Genomic DNA, 9,522 nt, shown 5'->3' with positions numbered 1-9,522 from the left:
AAAAAAAAAATGTGTAAACTCTTTGAAAATAACATTTTATTTTTGTAAAATAAAGTGTGCTAAGGTTTTCAGCATACGTTTACCAGAGCGTCATTCGTGAGATCTGGGTGCAAATATTTTTTGAAGTGATTTTTAAAGTTTTTTCTTCTATTTTATAAGAAATATAGTCGATCGATACGGATAAATCTACATGATATAGTTGTCCGACCTAAAACATTTTCAATTAATTAATTTAATAGTCGCCGAGTAAAAATGTGAATAGACAGACAGTCGTGACAGACTTTTTATCAACTCGTCGTTAATAAAATTTGATAAGATTTTGAAAATAAAGGTTTATGACTTTTGCATCCCACAACAACTACTGCCGCAGCTGTAGGAACGCAGAAGAGGAAGAAACTGACAATCTCTTATGCCACTGCCCAGCCCCGCAGTCTCTCAGACGTTCAATAATCTCTCTCAATAACATCTCAATGATGTGAGAAATAGATCCCAACAGGATAGTCGTGCCAAAGGATTGATTCACCCAACAGGATTGATTCACCAAAGTTTCAGGGTCAGGGTAATCTAATGTAATCTGCTAGACCATAAGATTTTCAGACCATTAAAAGTTTTTTTTCTAAATAAGTAAAGTTTACAGTTTTACGCTTACACTAGAAAACAACTATTATCAAATAAAATTACCTCTTGGTAATTTCTTGGTAACAAAGGACACGTGGCATGTAAGAATATTTCCTAAAGCGTATTTTTGTATACTTATATAACACATTTTCGTCACCAAATCTGACTTCAGCAATGTAGGTTATTGTGGATAAAGTCTACCGACTCGGCCACAGAAGCCTTAGTGTAACTACAACAGCCACCTCTCGTGAACAATCAAACTATCAATATTAACGGTAAAAATAATTGTTCGTCCGTAGAGTGTTATGCGGCCACTACGTTGGTTACAACGATGGTTACATATTGGCAGGCTCTACTGGCGGTCTACATGAGGTAGGTTAGGTATAGTGCCACGAGTATCAACTCGTATCAACCGAGATTTCATATAGGTATATCCTACTGACGGTCTGTTTCACGGGAGCATCACTCTAAGTACTAAGCACTCTAAGATACTGAGTAACGAACCGATTCACTCTGTATTCGCAACTGTCTTTATTATGGACCAGGTGATCTTTTATAAGATCAGAGAATTACATATTTTGTGGCTTACGCACACTAAGGTCAATGTTAAAGAAAATACGAGCTAAAAGGTAAATGTTAAAGAATTTATGTGCTAAGTACTAGTTCTGGGTGTGCTGACTCTGATCGCTTGGTACTGGGTTTCTGCACAGCTCGCTGGTTTTGCTTGCTCCGGTCATTCTTTCCGCTGATATTGCTGATTTCTGTTTCTGGCGCCATCTATTAGAGCTGGGTTATTAGATCTTGGCGCTGGTGCCAACAAAAATTAAAAAGTGTATCCACAAATTTAATAGGCATAATTTTATTTTTTTAATTTTTAAAGTGAAGTGGTTATTATTTTGGCAACGCAGTGAAAGAGACATATCCGACCATGTAAAGTATATACAGGGTGCACCACATCGAGCTTCAGTATGATCCCTGGGCGGGGTCAAATCCGGCGAACACGGCGGGCAGTCGATATCGCCTCTTTTTTATACAACGCTCCCAGGAAATTCTTGCTGCAAAAACTCCATGGTTTCGTTTGCTGTGTGTCATGACGCATCGGCCGATATGCTCGAGAAAGTCATGGAAAGTACCCGAAAAAGGACACTTTTCTACGTGGAGTTGCGTCTTACACCTCGGGTGCTGTGACATAGATCAGAAGAGCTTATAGATACTCTTCGCTTCTTATCCAAATGTTGCCCAGCAAGCACATATTCGAAAGGTACCAGGCTGGTCGCTATATACGAGGGCAGTCCGATAAGTACTGAGTCTCAACGCCCGATGGCGTCACTATCGCAGGAGATATTTACTATCGTCTAGAAAATTCTCGTAGATGGCTACTGTCGAAATTTCAGCAGAATCGAACTCTTAGTTTTGTTTTGACTGCGTGTGGAGTTGGACGCAGTTTTTTGAAAGGGAAATCGCACAGCGAAATTAAAGAGCGCTTAGACGCTCCGTCAAAAATAGGTTCAACGAGTTTCAACGTGGTCGCAAGTCGGTTTTTAATGAGCCACGCCCAGGTGCTCCGAAAACAGCTATAACGGAGGAAAACGTGACAAAAATCCACGATATCGTATTGACAGACCGTCGATTGAAGATGCCCGAGATAGCTGAGACAGTAGGCATCTCAAAAGACCGCGTGGGCCCTGCATGAAATTTTTGGCATGAGAAAGCTGTTGGCGTGATGGGTGCCGCGTTTGCTCACTTCAGACCACTTCGAAGCTTCTACTTTCTGTGTAGTTTCGTGACCGTCGACGATACATGGGTCCAGTGGTACACACAAAAGACCAACTCGAAACAGAGGACTTCACCCAACGTACCTGCTCCGAAGAGGCGAAGACTGTCCCATCGGCCAGAAATGTGATATCCACCGTTTTTTGAGATTCACAAGGGGTGATCTACATTGACCACCTGGAGAAGGGCAAAACGGTCACAGGGCTGTACAATGCCAAATTATTGTGCCGATTAGCCGCCGAATGGCAGAAAATACGGCCCCAATTGGTTTGCTTATAAGCAGACGGACGGACGGACAGACATGCTTATATCGACTCAGGAGGTGATCCCGATCAAGAATATACACTTTATAGGCTCGGAGGAGTCTTCTTCACTGCGTGCCACACTTTTGACCAATATTACAATACCCTCTGCAAGAGTATAACGACCCGCACTATTGTTACAACACAAAAACAAAAATTCGAAAAAATATTTTTTCTTTCTTGAAGTTTGGTATTATCAAAAAATTAATTACGAATTTTTACATATATTTTGTCTCTGAACATGTTGACCGCCATGATGTATGGGAGTATTTTACGTAAATACATATACATATGTATGTACATATGTATAAGCAAACTATTGCATGCATTAAGCTTTAAGCTCTAGTGTTGTTCAGTCTTCGTTCGGTAGTGATTTTCTCTTGCCTGTTTTGTTCAATTCCTAAAAAAAGAATTACAAATATTTGAATCTGTAATGGTTTTCATTCCACAATATGAAATTAAATATGAACAACATGAATTGTTGATATTAGACATCAGAAATTGTTAAAGTTTATTATTATTTACACATTAAAAAATTGTGTGTGTACATACATATGTATGTAGAAAAGTACTTGCAATTGTAAGTGCGATGGAAGTCTAAAAAATATATAAATGATGTATACATATATGTATGTGTGTATGTACATATACATACGTATATATGTATGTAAATGCACTTCATGTTAAATTCAAAGTAAACGATAAGGCGCATGTAAAATGACTATATATTTAAATACAATTGCTTTAATAAATGCATAAGTGTGTTAATCTAACCCAATTTAAAGTACACACGTATGTAATATTAATTAGAACAGGCAAGAACGGTATGGCGTTAAAACATAAGAACGTGATAAGCTTCCAAATTGTGTGTACTTTAAGAATACTACACAAAGAAAGTCTAAGATGAATTTTGAGCCTCAGTCGAGAATGTTTGATCTCAAAAAGTAGTATTTTTGGTATTTTCTTTATTTTTTTTACTTATTCTAAAAAGTAAAATTTACGACCATACACATGTACATATATTTGCCATATTTCAATATATGTACATACATATATGCTAAAACATTTAAACAAATTTTGTTGTTTTTGGGATAAGTGGGAAACTTTCCTTCCAATACCAATATCAAAATCATTATAAATAATAAGAATAAAACAAAAATTATATTTTTAGCATGCCAAATTTTATTTCGCTTAACTTTTGCGTTGTGTTTCTCCTGATAAGAATGCATGCAAATAATGATTTTTTTACGTGGAATAAGTATTTTGACAGCATCTTTAAGGGTTTAGGTGGGTTTGCAGGGCCAAAAAATGGCCTATTTTCACAAATTTTTTTTTTATATAAAGAATGAAATATTTTATTGGAACTTTTAGGTTTCTAAAATATACATATTTTAAAAAGAATTTCTGAAATTTTTAGAAAAAAAAATTTGACAGTTAGCCATTGAGACGTAATTTTCCATGACTCCTGGCAAAAAAGGTGCTTTCGCGTTGACAGCACAATTACTGACAGAATCATCTGAAATGAAAAAACCATATATTTTCCTTTTGTACAGACCTAAAACTAAAAACTGAACGAAGGAAAAACAAGAAAGGAAAGCTAACTTCGGGCGGAGCCGAAGTTTATATACCCTTGCAGTTGAGTCGCAGTCCGCTAGGTGGCGCCACGTATCGTATATTATTAGATATATAGCGGATCGTATATAGTTGGCCGATCCTTATGAAATTTGGCATATCGAATTATTTTGCCCAAAGAGGAGCCCCCATTGAAACTCCCATCCTTCTAACATGAAAAACAACGAAGTTATAGCATTTCCGATCAATCAGTTGTATGGCAGCTATAGGATATAGTCGGCCGATCCTTATGAAATTCTACAAATCGTATTGTTTTTCCCAAAATAGAATCTGTACCAAATCCCATCTTTCTAATTTAAAAAACACCAAAGTTATGCCAATTTCGATCGTTCTATGACAGCTATAGGATTTAGTCGGCCGATCCTTATGAAATTATTGTACATAACATATTTTGGTCAAATACAACATGTGTGGAAAGTCCCAACCCTCTACCTTAAAAAACACCAAAGTTATGGCATTTCCGATCAATCAGTTATATGGCAGCTATAGAATATAGTCGACCGATCCCGGCCGTTCCGACCGATACTGCCTGCACAGGAAAGAAGGGTGTGTGCAAAGTTTCAACTTGATAGCTTTAAAACTGAGAGACTAGTTTGCGTAGAAACGGACAGACGGCCTGACGGACAGACGGACATGCTTATATCGACTCAGGAGGTGATCCTGATCAAGAATATATATACTTTATAGGGTCGGAGATGTCTCCTTCACTGCGTTGCACACTTTTGACCAAAATTATAATACCCTCTGCAAGGGTATAAAAAATCAAGTGAAAATTTTATTTTTGGGACACTTTTTTGCAAAAAAATTAAATTTTGGTGAAATTAAAAAAAATTTTTTTTTATTTTAATTAGTTGTAATCAACGAAAAAAATTCCTTCGTTCAAGTTCTAGATAATCGTATCTCGAAAGCCTGTGCAAAATTTTATCAAGATCGGTTGAGTAGTTTCCGAGAAATCTTGACAAACGACTTCGAAAACACAGTTTTGAAAAAAACGCGCCTAAAGTTTGCGCTCTGCCTATATCTGACCTCGAGCGTCCACCTTTTCAGGTCTGTATCTCCGAAAGTCTTATTCGAATCGACTTGAATCGACTTTGTGGGAATATTCTTAAGACTCTGTAGTATTTACTAAAAAAATAAAAAAAAAAGTATTTTTTTTTTTTTGTTGCCAAACCCACCTAACCCCTCAAGGAAATATTTTCATATTTTTAAGCACGCGAGACGAACTACATGCCTTGGCGGGCGCGAGAAGACTCCATACATAGCCGAAGAATTAAAAATTTTTTGTATGCATCCGATCTGAATAAATAATATACCAAAGGTATTGTTGTAATTAAATAATTTTTGTTCAAGCAATTTCCAATACTCATTTTGTTTGGGTAAAAACTTTTGAATCACTAAATTGGGGCTGGTGGGGACATTTTTGTCCCCAGATAGAATATTTATTTGCATTCTACTCCTAAATACGCTTTGATTGGTACCCCAACCGACCCGACCAGAAGTTATTCAAGAAATTTGATTTTTACATTTCTGTTTGTCTGATGACACTATTTTATTCATGACAATCCTGAAAAAAATTGGAAATGTTCGTTACTAAAATATTAGCCACTTTTTTTCTACAGTTTTTTAAAACGCCTGGGGTTTACGTTAAAAAATTAAAAATAATTTGTTTATTTAACAAAGTTATAACTTCATAATCAATGAAGTTATTAAAATTTGCACCAAATTTGAAGATATTTAAATTTGCTCATTTGATCTTATTTATGTTGCACGGGGAGATAGCCCTTGAGATGACGCAATTTTTAATATATGGCTTATATCTGGCAAAATTTGTTAACTCAATATACGAGGATTGCTTTATATGTACATTGTATATTTCTGGCCTAAGTGTTGCCTGGCGCCATCTGACGTTTTCATTGGGAAGTTTGATATGTTTTAGTAGAAACGTGCTCAGAACATTTTGACGTACGGCCATAATTTGTGACTTGAAAAAATCAATTTGGCAGAAAATAATTTTCTAACGGCCATAATTTGTGTTGTTTACAGTGACTTGAAAAAATCGATTTGGCAGAAAATGGAATTAACCCGTGAACATTTTCGCGCAATCATTCTTCACGGCTTTCGACGTGAATTAACAAGACAAGAGTGCATCGATGAACTTAAATCTTTGTATGGCGATGGAGCACCATCTTATAGCACTGTGAAAAACTGGTATAATAATTTCAATCGTGGCCGACGCTCGCTTCAACGACGAAGGTCGTGAAGGTCGTCCAAAAACAGTCGTTGTTCCAGAGAACATTGACGCCGAGCATGAACTGATTATGCAAGATCGTCATGTTACATACCGTGAGATACAGGCATCCTTGGGCATTTCTTCCATCAGCATACATTCGATATTGCATGAACAGTTTGCCGTAAAAAAAAGTTGTTCTCGTTGGATCCCGCACAATTTAAAAATCGCTCAAAAAAAGGCTCGTGTGGATTGGTGTAAAAAAATACAATCGCGGTGTTTCAAAAGACGTTTATAAGATCGTCACAGGTGACAAATTAAGGATATATGCTTATGAGCCCGACAAAAAACACCAATCGACCGTGTGGGTCTTCGAATTCAGAGTGGTACACCACAATTTGTTTGCCTGAAATCTTCGGAGAAATTAGAAAAACGAACAAGAGAAGTCGGATCATTCTGCTCCATGACAATGCGAGCTCTCACACATCAGCTCAAACCAGCTCCTTTTTGACCGGCCAAAATGTCGAATTGATGCGTCATCCGCCATACAGCCCTGACTTGGCACCCAATGACTTCCTTTTTTCCCGCACATCAATAGAAAAATGCGTGGTCAACGATTTTCGACGCCAGAAGATGCTATTGAAGCGTTCAAATACCATGTTTTGGAGGTGTCTCAATCGGATTGGACAAAGAGCTTCGACAATTGGTTTGAGCGCATGCAAAAATGTATAAGTTTTTCTGGAGAATACTTGAAAAACAATAAAACCATTTTTAATTATAAATATTCGCATTTTCATTATTAGGCATTATTAGACTCAGACTTCGCATTTTCATTATTATACATAGCATTCTAAAAGTTTTTTAATTTCTTCTCTTAAATAATAATATAATATAATAATATAATAATAAATGATACAACAGTATCTGTATTCAGTCGATTTTCAGTTTTTAAATTCTTAAGAACACTAAATTTGAGCTCGACCGATGCATTTGAAAAAGGCAGTATCGGCAACAACGAAATAACAATTTTTTATATTTGGAAACAGGTATTCTCCCGCAGCGTTTTTCAGACGAAACACATTACCCCAGTAACATTCAGCATCAATGTTATTTTGAACTTTGCGCATTGCATTGCGTGAGCTCGCCATTCATCGTCTAATTTTTGTGCTGTCACAGAGATGTGCTATTCATAATATTTTTAAAAAAAGGTCGATGTCGTGTCGATATTGAATGATGAAATATTTACCAACGAGAATAAGATGTCAAAAAATGTAAAAATCCCGCATTTTCCCCACATAATGCCAATACCCAATAAATCCAAAATCTACTTAAAATTCCCCGCACTTTGGGGAATTTAACACAAATTGGCAATGCTGATACACATACATATGTATGTACATTCATTGATGTGTATATTTTATTAAGAATTTTTTTTTCGTTTTACCAATGCCTACTTTATAACTACAAAACATAATTCGGTCAAATAGGAAAAATTTTTTAATATTAGTTAAAAAAAAAAATGATAATTGAATCGAACTAAAAAGTTTTTAAGTTTTAGAGCAATTTCCGGAAATAAAAAATTTAAAATTTTAAATAAATTGGAGCTATTATTGGGAACATTGGCGTCTGATTTCTTTTGATTAAATTTACTAATCACTAATCCTAATTCTCTTGAATACGAGTCGATTGATAATTGAACTACCCAGTCGGAAGTGGGGCGTGCGTTCTCGTTGAAAGCGTCCTGAATTGGCGGCCGCCTTTGCCTCCCAACATAGGAAAAGTATCATTCCAATTACATTAGCGTGGCCGTGAAATCGCTAGCGCCTCGCGGCTGAATAAGATTCATACAGGATGCACCCCATAAGCAGCCCGCTTTCGAAAAAGCGACCTTTAGTCGACAGGGAAATTTTTAGCAAAGAAAATAATTTTATTGATTTTTGCTAATGTTTTTCTTTTTATTCTAAGGTAGAATTAAAAAAATAACTAAAGATAGGTTAGGTTAGGTTAGGGCGGTGATGCTAGTGGGACTTAGAAGACCCCCCGCTTCCACTTGAGCCACTAGGGCTCCTTGTGCTACCGCTAGGGCAAGGGTTTCACCGAAGTGAAGCCGATTCTCGCCGATCTTTTCTGAGAGCGTGTCGGCCAGATCAGAAGTGAAATTCTTTAGGTCTGGAGATTACTCCATTTCCTATTTGCTGCCAGGTCAAAAAACTCCCTGCACTTTATCCTCCAAGTAGCCAAGGGAATGCCTACAAGTTCTTTCTCCGGTTGGAGAGGGTTGGTAGTTGGTAGCCGTAAATTTTGAAAACTTCATCAAGCAAGCAGTTCGAAATCCTAGGAAGGCAAACTGGGAGCTCTATAAAATGATACTATGATTATCGAGACTTACGAGGGGCTCAACGCCATGGTAGATAAGCTTACTGCGACGAGCGCAAAAGCATACCACAGGGCCTGCCCCAAGAAAAGAATAGGTAGCAGCAGATCGAAGAAGCCCCCATGGTGGACCTCGTCGTTAGCCCCTTCAAGAAAAATGCACTTAGGGCCTTTAACCACGCGCACCGTACCAACACAGACGAGGCGTGGGAGGCCTATAAAGCTGAACTCAGGCCTGGGCCAATTTCTGCACCAACATCCCGGAGACATCAGAGGCCGCCCGCCTAAGAAAGAACGGATTGGCGGTGGACGACTCAAGCCAGGAATCCCTGGAGACCCTGGGTTGCTCATCGGAAGGAACAACCCAGGTGATACGTAGCCAGGGCCACCAGGGCTCACTCAACTACCTACTTAGTGGCAGAAATCCTTAATGGTCAATAGATAGTTTTAAACCCTTCAAATCTCAGGGCCCAGACGGTATACGGTTATACCGGCTCAGTTATTCAGGGCCGGTTTCAACCTAAGGAAATGGATCAAGAAAATATTCAGTACAGTCTTCACTACTGGTATGGTACTACTGGTATGGTTAAGACTATG

General features: G+C 37.6%; 1 protein-coding gene across 1 annotated transcript in view; it reads left to right on the top strand.

Annotated features, from left to right (window-relative positions):
- Positions 1-3,006: 3,006 nt before the first annotated feature.
- LOC6506044 (ATP-binding cassette sub-family D member) overlaps positions 3,007-9,522 on the top strand; it is a 77,495-nt gene continuing 70,979 nt past the window's right edge. Inside the window, exon 1 of the mRNA XM_044717743.1 lies at positions 3,007-3,273. The gene's annotated coding sequence lies outside the window, so the exon portion shown is untranslated. The remainder of the gene's footprint in view (positions 3,274-9,522) is intronic.

Source organism: Drosophila ananassae (genome assembly GCF_017639315.1).
Source record: "Drosophila ananassae strain 14024-0371.13 chromosome 4 unlocalized genomic scaffold, ASM1763931v2 tig00000061, whole genome shotgun sequence".
NCBI classification, from domain to species: domain Eukaryota; kingdom Metazoa; phylum Arthropoda; class Insecta; order Diptera; family Drosophilidae; genus Drosophila; species Drosophila ananassae.
This window is presented reverse-complemented; position numbering and strand designations above follow the sequence as displayed.